The sequence below is a fragment of the Schistocerca nitens genome, chromosome 10, assembly GCF_023898315.1.
Source record: "Schistocerca nitens isolate TAMUIC-IGC-003100 chromosome 10, iqSchNite1.1, whole genome shotgun sequence".
NCBI lineage: Eukaryota > Metazoa > Arthropoda > Insecta > Orthoptera > Acrididae > Schistocerca > Schistocerca nitens.
In genome coordinates, this window is record NC_064623.1 from 68,734,442 (window position 1) to 68,747,143 (window position 12,702).

A 12,702-nucleotide genomic window follows, 5' to 3' on the forward strand; every position below is an offset into this window, starting at 1 on the left:
ATGGATCAAGCCAATACACAGTAACTACGGTTGGTTTATAGGCATAATTAAAGGAGCAGCCAGATGATTTATCCCTAGAGGATTGCTTGAAGAAAATCCAACTATTAGCAAAGCTACGGAACTTCTGCAGTCACTTGATGAGAATAGGAAGAAGATCTGGCATGAAACCATAGAATCATTCGACCACACACATCCAAGTTGTAAAGCTTGGTCTGTTATCAGAAAACTGGATGCAACAATCTCAGCACCAGTGAGACCTAAAACTGCCATCAAGCTGAATCATTTTATAAACATCTAATCTCAAATTCCAAGAGCCCAAAGGATAAGCAGACAAGGAGGAAAATCAAAACCCAGCTCAACGCCAAGAAAAGAGCAGCCCCAAATTCCTCTAAATTTTCCAATCATTTCAATGAAGGAGAAGTAAGAGGTGCCATCAGAAACATGAAAGTTGGGAAGGCAGCTGGATTCGATGGGATGTACCCTGAATTTCTCACACACTGTGAACCAGCAACTATCAAATGGCTTTCTAACTTCTTCTCAGACATTCTCTCCACTGGAAATCTCCCACCATTATTCAAGAAAACCAAGCTAATAGCAATCCTTAAACCGAGCAAAGACCCAATAAAAGCAGAAAGTTACCGCCCAGTAGCCCTGTTAAGTGTTACTTACAAACTACTTGAATGACTCATTTACAACAAGATTAATTAATTAATAAACAAATACCCCTAGAACAAGCTGGATTCAGGCCTGACAGAATCTGTAATGACCAAGTGTTTGCATTAACAACAAATATTGAAAATGGCTATGAGAAGAAATGCGTAAGCATAGCTGCTTTCGTGGATCTATCCGCCGCCTACGACACCACATGGTGAGAAAGCCTTCTCTTAAAATTTGTGAGCAGCATTCAGTGTCGGAAACTCACAAACCTACTTAGCAACATGCTAAGCAACAGATTTTTCCAGACTTACTCTGATAACGACAGAAGCAAAGTCTTCAAATTAAGTTACGGACTACCTCAAGGATCTGTATTGGCCCCTCTCCTTTTCAACTTATACATTTTTGACCTGCCAGCCACAACCTCAAGGAAATTCATATATGCTGATGACATCTGTTCGGTAATCCAGAGCTCCAGTTTCACCACTGCTGAAAGCACATTAACTGCCGACATGGAAATCCTGGATACATACTTCAGGAAATGGTGCCTCAGCCTAAACCCCCAGAAAACTGTTACTTCAACATTCCACCTACGGAACAGACACTCGAACTATAAACCAGAAGTTAAATTCCAAGGACAAACCTTACAGTACTGCAGCACTTCAAAGTACCTTGGAATAACACTCGATAGGTCCCTAACTTTCCGACATCTCTCCAATGGCTGCAAAAGTGAAGACCTGTAATAATATCATTCAGAAGCTTGCTGGTACATCCTGGGGTTGCAGTGCTCAAACCCTAAGATCAACTGGCACTACCATACTCTGTCGCTGAATACTATTGCTCAACTTGGATGAACAGTGATCACTGTAGCAAGATAGATGTGCAACTCAACCAGACAATACAACTTATCACAGGCTGCATATGTAGCACTCAAACTGCATGGCTAACCCTCAGCTACCCGTACACAGCAATATATTAATAGCAGAACATCAGCATCTGAAGACAAGGAAACCACCTTGGTGAACTGCACATCATCTTGAAGCCTCCGACTCTAACATCAACAAAGTATGGAGAAGTCAATGGGAAGAATCGTCAGTGTTCAACGGTCATGTGGTTGAAAAGCCTTCCATGTGAGTTCCAGGTTTCACACTCCCCAGACGCCAATGGAGAACCATCAACCGCATCCGAACAGGACAAGGGAACTGCGGATATCTAAAGCACAAGTGGGGCTGGACAACATCTCCAGATATTCCAAACAATAAATCACATTGTTGGTGAATGCCCGAACCGAGTCTTCGGGGGATCAATAAATGACATCCACCATGCATCACCTGAAGGGCTCAACTGGATCAACAGATTGGACTTGTTGTTGTTGTTGTGGTCTTCAGTCCTGAGACTGGTTTGATGCAGCTCTCCATGCTACTCTATCCTGAGCAAGCTTCTTCATCTCCCAGTACCTACTGCAACCTACATCCTTCTGAATCTGCTTAGTGTATTCATCTCTTGGTCTCCCTCTACGATTTTTACCCTCCACGCTGCCCTCCAATGCTAAATTTGTGATCCCTTGATGCCTCAAAACATGTCCTACCAACCGATCCCTTCTTCTAGTCAAGTTGTGCCACAAACTTCTCTTCTCCCCAATCCTATTCAATACCTCCTCATTAGTTATGTGATCTATCCATCTAATCTTCAGCATTCTTCTGTAGCACCACATTTCGAAAGCTTCTATTCTCTTCTTGTTCAAATGGCTCTGAGCACTATGGGACTTAACATCTATGGTCATCAGTCCCCTAGAACTTAGAACTACTTAAACCTAACTAACCTAAGGACAGTACACAACACCCAGTCATCACGAGGCAGAGAAAATCCCTGACCCCGCTGGGAATCAAACCCGGGAATTCTCTTCTTGCCCAAACTATTTATCGTCCATGTTTCACTTCCATACATGGCTACACTCCATACAAATACTTTCAGAAACGACTTTCTGACACTTAAATCTATACTTGATGTTAACAAATTTCTCTTCTGCAGAAACGCTTTCCCTGCCATTGCCAGTCTACATTTTATATCCTCTCAACTTCGACCATCATCAGTTATTTTGCTCCCCAAACAGCGAAACTCCTTTACTACTTTAAGTGCCTCATTTCCTAATCTAATTCCCTCAGCATCACCCGAGTTAACACTACTACATTCAATTATCCTCGTTCTGCTTTTGTTGATGTTCATCTAATATCCTCCTTTCAAGACACTGTCCATTCCCTTCAACTGCTCTTCCAAGTCCTTTGCTGTCTCTGACAGAATTACAATGTCATCGGTGAACCTCAACGTTTTTATTTCTTCTCCATGGACTTAAATACCTACTCCGAATTTTTCTTTTGTTTCCTTTACTGCTTGCTCAATATACAGATTGAATAACATCGGGGAGAGGCTACAACCCTGTCTCACTCCTTTCCCAACCACTGCTTCCCTTTCATGCCCCTCGACTCTTATAACTGCCATCTGGTTTCTGTACAAATTGTAAATAGCCTTTCGCTCCCTGTATTTTACCCCTGCCACCTTTAGAATGTGAAAGAGAGTATTCCAGTCAACATTGTCAAAAGCTTTCTCTAAGTCTGCAAATGCTAGAAATGTAGGTTTGCCTTTTCTTAATCTTTCTTCTAAGATAAGTCGTAAGGTTAGTATTGCCTCGCGTGTTCCAACATTTCTACAGAATCCAAACTGATCTTGCCCGAGGTCCGCTTCTACCAGTTTTTCCATTCGTCTGTAAAGAATTCGCGTTAGTATTTTGCAGCTGTGACTTATTAAACTGATAGTTCGGTAATTTTCACATCCGTCAACACCTGCTTTCTTTGGGATTGGAATTATTATATTCTTCTTGAAGTCTGAGGGTATTTCACCTGTCTCATACATCTTGCTCACCAGATGGTAGAGTTTTGTCAGGACTGGCTCTCCCAAGGCCGTCAGTAGTTCTAATGGAATGTTCTCTATTCCCGGGCCCTTGTTTCGACTCAGGTCTTTCAGTGCTCTGTCAAACTCTTCACGCAGTATCTTATCTCCCATTTCATCTTCATCTACATCCTCTTCCATTTCCGTCTTTGCTTAGAACTGGGTTGCCATCTGAGCTCTTGATATTCATACAAGTGGTTCTCTTCTCTCCACAGGTCTCTTTAATTTTCCTGTAGGCAGTATCTATCTTACCCCTAGTGAGACAAGCCTCTACATCCTTACATTTGTCCTCTAGCCATGCCTGCTTAGCCATTTTGCACTTCCTGTCGATCTCATTTTTGAGACGTTTGTATTCCTTTTTGCCTGCTTCATTTACTGCATTTTTATATTTTCTCCTTTCATCAATTAAATTCAATATTTCTTCTGTTACCCAAGGATTTCTATTAGCCCTCGTCTTTTTACCTACTGGATCGTCTGCTGCTTTTACTACTTCATCCCTCAGAACTACCCACTCTTCTTCTACTGTATTTCTTTCCCCCACTCCTGTCAATTGTTCCCTTATGCTCTCCCTGAAACTCTGTAAAACCTCTCGTTCTTTCAGTTTATCCAGGTCCCATCTCCTTAAATTCCCACCTTTTCGCAGTTTCTTCAGTTTCAATCTGAAGTTCATAACCAAGACATTGTGGTCAGAATCCATATCTGCCCCTGGAAATGTCTGACAATTTAAAACCTGGTTCTTAAATCTCTGTCTTACCATTATATAATCTATCTGATACCTTTTAGTATCTCCAGGATTCTTCCAGGTATACAACCTTCTTTTATGATTCTTGAACCAAGTGTTAGCTATGATTAAGTTATGCTCTGTGCAAAATTCTACAATGCGGCTTCCTCTTTCATTTCTCCCCCCCAATCCATATTCACCTACTATGTTTCCTTCTCTCCCTTTTCCTACTGACGAATTCCAGTCTCCCATGACTATTAAATTTTCATCTCCCTTCACTACCTGAATAATTTGTTTTATCTCGTGATACATTTCATCAATTTCTTCATCATCTGCAGAGCTAGTTGGCATATAAACTTATACTACTGTAGTGGGCATGGGCTTTGTGTCTATCTTGGCCACAATAATGCGTTCACTATGCTGTTTGTAGTAGCTAACCCGCACTCCTATTTTTTTATTCATTATTAAACCTACTCCTGCATTACCTCTATTTGATTTTGTATTTATAACCCTGTAATCACCTGACCAAAAGTCTTGTTCCTCCTGCCACCGAACTTCACTAATTCCCACTATATCTAACTTTATCCTATCCATTTCCTTTTTTATATTTTCTAACCTACCTGCCCGATTAAGGGATCTGACATTCCACGCTCCGATCCGTAGAACGCCAGTTTTCTTTCTCCTGATAACGACGTCCTCATGAGTAGTCCCCGCCCGGAGATCCGAATGGGGGACTATTTTACCTCCGGAACATTTTACCCAAGAGGACGCCATCATCATTTAATCATACAGTAAAGCTGCATGTCCTCGGGAAAAATTACGGCTGTAGTTTTCCCTTGCTTTCAGCCGTTCGCAGTACCAGCACAGCAAGGCCGTTTTGGTTAATGTTACAAGGCCAGATCAGTTAATCATCCAGACTGTTGCCCCTGCAACTACTGAAAAGGCTGCTGCCCCTCTTCAGGAACCACATGTTTGTCTGGCCTCTCAACAGATACCCCTCCGTTGTGGTTGCACCTACGGTACGGCCATCTGTATCGCTGAGGCACGCAAGCCTCCCCACCAACAGCAAGGTCCATGGTTCATGGGGGATTGGACTTAGAAAGGTATTTTGCTTGTCATTTCTTACACTGTATACTCTTAAAATTATTTATTTGATCCAAGCTCTGTATCATCATAAATGAAGTAGTTTATGATTAAATGAGGAGCTAACTCAGCCACAAAGCGATATAGAAATTGATAAGGATTCCATCGGGCCTTGGAGCTTTGTTCAATTTTAGTGAATTCAGCTGTTTCTCAGCACCACTGACAGTTATTTATATCTCATTCATCTTTACAGTGGTGTAAGAAGTAGCGTTACATTTAGCTATTATGCATTAGTCTCTGTTTCCTTAGAACATTCTTTCCAGTGGGTATACCTTACCAACACTTCTTCTACACCCTCCCCTCCAGAGTTACATACTTTGAGGTCCTTATTGAGACAATATACCACATCTATAACTAGTTTGTTGAAAATATAAATCCGGCTATTTGTTTTAGTTGCCTTTTGTACTTTGGTAATTACTGTTGCTACAATTGCCTCATGGTTGCTGATACCAGTTTCTGTGTCTATATCCTTGAAGAGGTCAGATCTATTTGTTGCTTTTAGGTCCAATATATGTCCATCAGAAGTTGTATTCTGAACAAAATGTTTTATGTAGTTATTAGAGAATGCATATACGAGGTGCATTCAAGTTATAGTGCCTCCGATTTTTTTTCTCCGGACTGGAAAGAGATAGAAACATGCGCATTGTTTTAAAATGAGGCCGCGTTCATTGTCAATACGTCCCAGAGATGGCAGCACCGTATGGCAGATGGAATTTTACCACCAGCGGCGAGAATCAGAACTGTTTTAAATACTTAAAATGGCGGCATTTTCCTTACTTGAACAGCGTGCAATCATTCCTTTTTCTGAATTTGCGTGGTGTGAAACCAATTGAAATTCATCGACAGTTGAAGGAGACATGTGGTGATGGAGTTATGGATGTGTCGAAAGTGCGTTCGTGGGTGCGACAGTTTAATGAAGGCAGAACATCGTGTGACAACAAACCGAAACAACCCCAGGCTCGCACAAGCGGGTCTGACGACATGATCGAGAAAGTGGAGAGAATTGTTTTGGGGGATTGCCGAATGACTGTTGAACAGATCGCCTCCAGAGTTGGCATTTCTGTGGGTTCTGTGCACACAATCCTGCATGACGACCTGAAAATTCGAAGAGTGTCATCCAGATGGGTGCCACGAATGCTGACGGACAACCACATGGCTGCCCGTGTGGCATGTTGCCAAGCAATGTTGACACGCAACGACAGCATGAATGGGACTTTCTTTTCGTCGGTTGTGACAATGGATGAGACGTGGATGCCATTTTTCAATCCAGAAACAAAGTGCCAGTCAGCTCAATGGAAGCACACAGATTCACCGCCACCAAAAAAATTTCGGGTAACCGCCAGTGCTGAAAAAATGATGGTGTCCATGTTCTGGGACAGCGAGGGCATAATCCTTACCCATTGCGTTCCAAAGGGCACTACGGTAACAGGTGAATCCTACGAAAATGTTTTGAAGAACAAATTCCTTCCTGCACTGCAACAAAAACGTCCGGGAAGGGCTGCGCGTGTGCTGTTTCACCAAGACAACGCACCTGCACATCGAGCTAACGTTACGCAACAGTTTCTTCGTGATAACAACTTTGAAGTGATTCCTCATGCTCCCTACTCACCTGACCTGGCTCCTAGTGGCTTTTGGCTTTTTCCAACAATGAAAGACACTCTCCGTGGCCGCACATTCACCAGCCGTGCTGCTATTGCCTCAGCGATTTTCTAGTGGTCAAAACAGACTCCTAAAGAAGCCTTCGCCACTGCCATGGAATCATGGCATCAGCGTTGTGAAAAATGTGTACGTCTGCAGGACGATTACGTCGAGAAGTAACACCAGTTTCATCGATTTCGGGTGAGTAGTTAATAAGAAAAAAAATCGGAGGCCTTAGAACTTGAATGCACCTCGTAGTAAAGATTCACTGTTTGACTTGTCATGCCCTCCAATTACCAAACTGTAATTTTTGTAATTCATTGTTGGATGAGTGAAGTTTCCTCCAGTCATGGCATTATGATTAGGGAACTTATGTACTAATGAACTTCAGTTTTCTCTACAATTTTTGGTTGTATCCAGAGGCGAGTCTGGTAGCTGATATATGGATCCAATTATATATAAGTTTATGCTCACCCTTGATACTGAGTCTTACCCAGACATTTTCACACGCATTTGCAATTTCACATCAATGGATTCGAGTTCCATGTCTACTGCGACAACACAGTCTCCATTTATGATTGGTCTACCCTTTCAATATACATTTAAATTTTGGTAAAAATTTCACTGCTATCACTGACTTTTATGAATACCTCAATGTCCGGCACTCTGTTGTGAATGCTTCAGCAGTTAATCATTAGAATTTTAATATTCTCATCTTTAGGGGGCAATTCTTTGCGTCTTATACTGACATTTCCAGCTATTGTTGTGTTGACTGGATGGGGAGTCACCTGATCAAGAAAACACTTTTGTGCAACCCAGACACAGTGAACTACATGTGTAGCAGCCTCTGATGTGTAGAGCATATCTGACCCATTTAGGGCAACACTACAGCTGTCAACCCTATGGTGCAAGTCCAGAAATTCACAGCCTAGCTCATCACAGAACGCCGAAATGGCCTCTTCAACATGGTTAGTTATGCTCCAGGGAATACACACAGAGTGCACCTGACATTCCTTCCCATACCTTGCTGAAATTCAATCCACATACCAAAATTCAAGAAACTCAGCAGGGTCAATAGTTGAATTTATTGCACTGAATTTTGTCCCCGAGGTGCAGGAAATGTTGGCGGCAGCAGCCTAGGCAGGAAAGTTGTGTACTAAGTGAAAGCGTGACATTTCTTTCTGACCAGAAGATTGCAATTTGAGCTTACTAAAACCATTGTTGCTCTAAATTACCTAGTTCAGGGTAGGTATACTACAACTGAGACTGTCGAGGAAGGTGAAGTCTCATTAACTTCAGACACTGGGTGTAAGAGTGGTCGACAGATGAGGAATGCAGCAGGGGCAGCTACCACCAGCACCCATCCTTACCCCTCTGAACACCACTGCAGTGGCAACAGCTGCTTCAGCTACTGACAGACGTGTGGCTGCATGAAGTACTGAGACTTGCCAATCCACTGTGACATTCCTAATATTGACTTTTTTTGTCTGTCAACTTCTTGCTCAGTTCACTGTATCGTGCCCCTAACTGTTCATTTACCACATTTTCAGCTCTTTTAATCCCTTACCTTAACAATATTTTAAAATTATGTTCCAAAAAGTATTTTTTATTAATGAAAAACATCCTACAATGAATGACATTACACACCGAAATGTAAAGATGGCTTTTAAAGCTCCAAATAATGAGTTACAAAATTTTGAAAATCACCAATAATAACACCTCAAGTATACTCATGCACTGGACTTTGACTAAAATATCCACCTGAACAACAGGAGAGAGTCTGAAATTGTGCATTTTGTTGTCGAGTATACAAAGCTGCACACGATAAAGATGACATATAATGGCAATCACCTCAATCAAATCACAACAGGCAGGCTACCAATGTAGTGCCAGGTGCTCTCTAGTGGCGAACACGTAAGCATTTGTGCTGAAATGGGCATAAGCGGAGTTTTATTTTTTTGAAGGTCTCTTCTTAAGTTGCCCAAGTACACTCAGCATTATAAGTTTCTGTCAAAATAATAATAACGAGACAACTCGGGGTTTTATATTAAGGGGTTAACTGTCCCTCCACTTTCTCAATCACTATTTCAGTCAGACATAACTACTCAGAATGTCCTGACATGACCACACCGACTTGTCCTACCTGGTCAGCCAGTGATGACTAGAAGGGAGGGATCCATAAGGCTACTTTCCCAGCAGTGGAGACAGCTTGGGAGTCTGCTCCCTTGAAACACCAATCAACAGTACCCAGCTTCATGTTCATGTTGACATTCACTTCGATTTTGCACTCTCTGAATGCGTTGAGGCCTTCAATTAAGGAAACATAGCTCGCAGCGTGTCAGGAATGACTGCCAAGGCGATATTCGCATTTTCGGTGGGTCTTCGACAGCCGTGCATCAGCTTCTGTGACCCTGTTAGATGGTGTCACTGTGGCGATGGCGGCCACTTTGGTGGAGACTGAGGCAGATTGTGCACTCCCGTCAGACAGTACGATAGGTGCAGTAAGCTGTAGCATGGCACTGGTCACTGCATTGTGGGGGTGGAGTGTTTGTGACCTCTCCTCTTCAATCTCATCTGTACCGACTACCACACTCCTATGTCTAACCCTCATGGCCCTTATATTTGCAAAAAGCACCAAAAAACAGTCTCCCCTTCCTCTCAGGAAAGTGAACTTGTTAAAGGAAATGGTCGCTAGTATGAAACAGTTTTTCCTTCAGTCACCACTTGCGGCTGGGCCAAATCTGATGGAAAGGTGGAACGGACAGTCCCTCCTGCTGCGGTCAGCAGGGGTTTGCAGTTTGTCTCTCCCACTGTTTCAGCTTTTAGGAGAAGCCTATGTCCCATTGTGTCATGGTCACCAAGTCTGTGACATTTGTGGTTGGTTTTAGAATTGTGAGTTTGACTGATTTGACAGAATTCTGTAAATTCAATCTGATGAAAGAACAGGCGAAATCCTACTGGCAGAACATTTTAAAGATATTACCGTAATATGATGTTGCTCAATTCCCTGTTGCTTCCTTCCATACTCGCACGTGATCAATTTCTTATATCAAGAAAAATTTTCCTACTTCGATCATCATATCAGTATTGGACCTCTTGCCTTATTGCTATTGTTTCTGACAAAACTTAATCCATAAATATGCTAGGACAGGTTAGACGATCAATTTTTATGCAATTAATATATATTCTTCAACACAAATGAAAGTTGAGGCAGTCTTTCCATTATGGGAGCCATTAATTCACAATGCCAGAGTATCAGTGGAAATAGCCATGTTCCAAAAGAAAAAATATTGAAACAAAAATTTATTGAGAAGAAAAAAGTGTTAAAAAGATACAAAAGTGCACTTAGCCAGTAGCAAATTAAAATGTCAGCAGAAAACATAACTACTGTTCTTGCTTGGGAAGAGAAGAAAATAATTTGTGTTTCAAATGCGTTCAGTGGAAAACAACACAGAGAGATAATAGGAACTCAACCTCCCACGAGAGTTCTAGAGATTTTTTGCAAGGGGTGGCACAGAAAGTAGTGCTTACTAGCTTAGTGACAGTATGTAGGCAGCTAGCAGCTAATGGCCTCATCTTAGACACCTGTCAATATTGTATTGTTGTGATGTGACCAAATCGAGCAGGGTGGACTCTGCAAGTCCAGCTCCAAGCTAAGCTACTAGAGGTCAGAGCATGCTATTATCTAGCCTGGCAGTGGACTATTGCACCAGTGTTCGTGTTAACAAAGAACAAATGAGCAACAGCAAATGAATGAGACATGACTGAGCAACTGCAGTTTTGGGGGCTGGTGTCACCTTTCCTGAGAAACAAGAAGATAGATTTCTTATAATTTCAGTTTGTGAGCTACTGGAATCTAGAGAAAATTTACTTACATTATACATGACAGCTACTCATGAAACTGAACGAAAAATGACAACTTCTTTAATCATTTTGAGACAAGACATTATTGTGGAGCGAGCACTCGTTAAATAAAGCAGTTTTCCTCTAGTCGTAATACTTGGAGACATTTTTGCTAATCTCAACACGTTCCATATCCAGATTGAGCCAGGTGCTGTCTAGATGCACAAAAGACATATTCAATTAATGAAAATAAAAATTAAAAAATAGCAGGGGGTCAGCCTTCCTTACAACAACTGTCATGCGCACATATATAGACTTATGCATTTTACCTACCTGGGGCTGTACAGAAGCATACAGCCAATCATTCCTCCTCCATTCCATTTGTGAGTGGAGCAAAACAAGTAAAGGCTGCAATGGTACAAAATATCCATCGCCGTGGACCATGTTGACAAGATGTACTGCTAACGTAACAGACATCAGGGTACCAGACTATCATTGCCACACAACCTCCGGGCAAGTGAAGCAGAAATACAAATGCTGCAGTGCTACGTAATAAGGCAGTGTGAAGTAATACGTAGTAACTTCAGCACCAGAGCACCACAGCAGTAATCAATTGGTGCAGAAAGAGCAGAGCTTGGTGATCCAGAATAATTACCAAATTATCACAGTGAGGCTAGGACCACAGACAAGACTGATAAATGAAGACAAATGCAATTGTAAACCCAGAGCCACAGTATCATAGATGCATGTTCGATTGTTTAAATAACGTGGCTTTCGGAGCTTAAACACACATCCAGTCATACTGCTATTCTGTCTGTAACAATCAACCAAAGAAAATTCCAGTCTATTGAGTTTCAGTCAAACCACAACATGCTGAGCAATGACTTCTACCCGTTTGCTGACCTCGACACTGAGTTCCGCCTGACATGATGCAAACCACAGCCGTGGTCCGCCTGTGCCGTCTACTGGGCATCGTGGCTGAGGAAAAATTGGGTGCGCAGCCAGCCCTCCTCCACTGAGGGATGTTGTGGACATTCTGCAAGTTGTCATCTCCACACTGACCAGTTGTGGCATGTTCGCGTAGACCCCAGGCCGATTCATGAACATCTGCTGCAGTCTTGGTCGATTCACAGTAGATGGCACAGGCTTAGTCTTCACGGCAATCAACATCCAGGACCGCAGTCAGCCACCTTCACCTGAGCATGAGACAGGCCGTCTACAGGAGTGCTGATGTGGCAGCCACAACATACCACAGAATGTCCGGGCAGGTGATGCCTACCTGTTCCCATGCTGCCGCCAGCATGGCAAGCAGCTGCAGTAGTGACATCACAATGTGCTGCCGAAGCATCAGCACTTCTCCACAGCATGTGATTACGCCGGGTCACCACCCAACACTTTGAAACGCTGAGAAATAAATGTTATTTTAGATACCACCACTTCCACTACTACTCTGGGTGTAAACCAGACCGCTCAACCACACTCACCGAGGCTACCTCACACCTACATGGTTACTCTGCAAATCACACTTAACTGCCTGTCACAAGGTTGATCAATCCACCTTCACAATAATTTCGTTATTCCACTCTCGAACACTTATATTGTTCTGTGCGAACTCTGATTTCCTTTATTTAATTATGATGGTCATTTCTCCCTATGTAGGTCAGCGTCAGCAAAATATTCACACATACTGAGAAGGTTGTTGACTGAAATTTCATGAGAAGATACCGCCACAATGAGAAATGTCTGTTTTAATGGTG